Below are 803 nucleotides of genomic sequence, written 5' to 3'. Positions count from 1 at the left end.
AGCCTAGGGCTGCCGTCAATACTTTAAACGCCCAAGTAAACCTGAGTGTAATCTCCGATGACCCCCTCTCCTCTCCTCCATCCCTCCCACCCTGCACTCAACACACTATCCCCCTCACCTCACCAGACACCCCCCCCCCCCCACTCCACCCAATCAAAACACTCATACAAGGCCTTTCTAAAGAATGTCTTGGCCCGCTGTACACACTCACTCACACAGCAGCCCTCAGCCAATCTCCTTATTTGGGTTGCTATGTTTTCACTGAAAGAAAAGACCGATCAGACAGGAGAGAGAAACACAAGGCCTGTTTCCACATTTCACCTTGTGGATGGAACTGTTGAGATACAGTACAAGGCTTAACACACTTCTTGTCCTGCTCAAGAATAGGTTTAGGCTCTGTTATGAGTGAGCCAGAGTGAGAGAGAGAGATTGAGAGAAAGAGAACTAAAGAAAAAGAGAGAGTTATCAAGTTGTGATTGCTTAGTGAAGATGTCTGTAGGCTATTGTTGAACGGGCCATCCAAGCCACTAATACAGGATGCTTAGCAGCTCCAGATACATCAAAGGACAGATCTAATGAGGTTACATTGACGTAGTTTCCCCTCACCAAGCTGATATTAGTGGGAATGGCAGGGTTTTGAGGTTTGGATGAGGGGATCAAATGTCCTGTTGATGGGAGAGAATGGAGTACAGGGTTGGATAGGTTACCTTTTAAATGTAATCCATTACATTTACTAGTTTCCTGTCCAAAAATGTAATCAGTAACGTAACATTTGGATGACCAAAACTCAGTAATGTAATCGT

The sequence above is a fragment of the Oncorhynchus keta genome, chromosome 1, assembly GCF_023373465.1.
Source record: "Oncorhynchus keta strain PuntledgeMale-10-30-2019 chromosome 1, Oket_V2, whole genome shotgun sequence".
Taxonomy (NCBI): Eukaryota; Metazoa; Chordata; class Actinopteri; order Salmoniformes; family Salmonidae; genus Oncorhynchus; species Oncorhynchus keta.
This window is presented reverse-complemented; position numbering follows the sequence as displayed.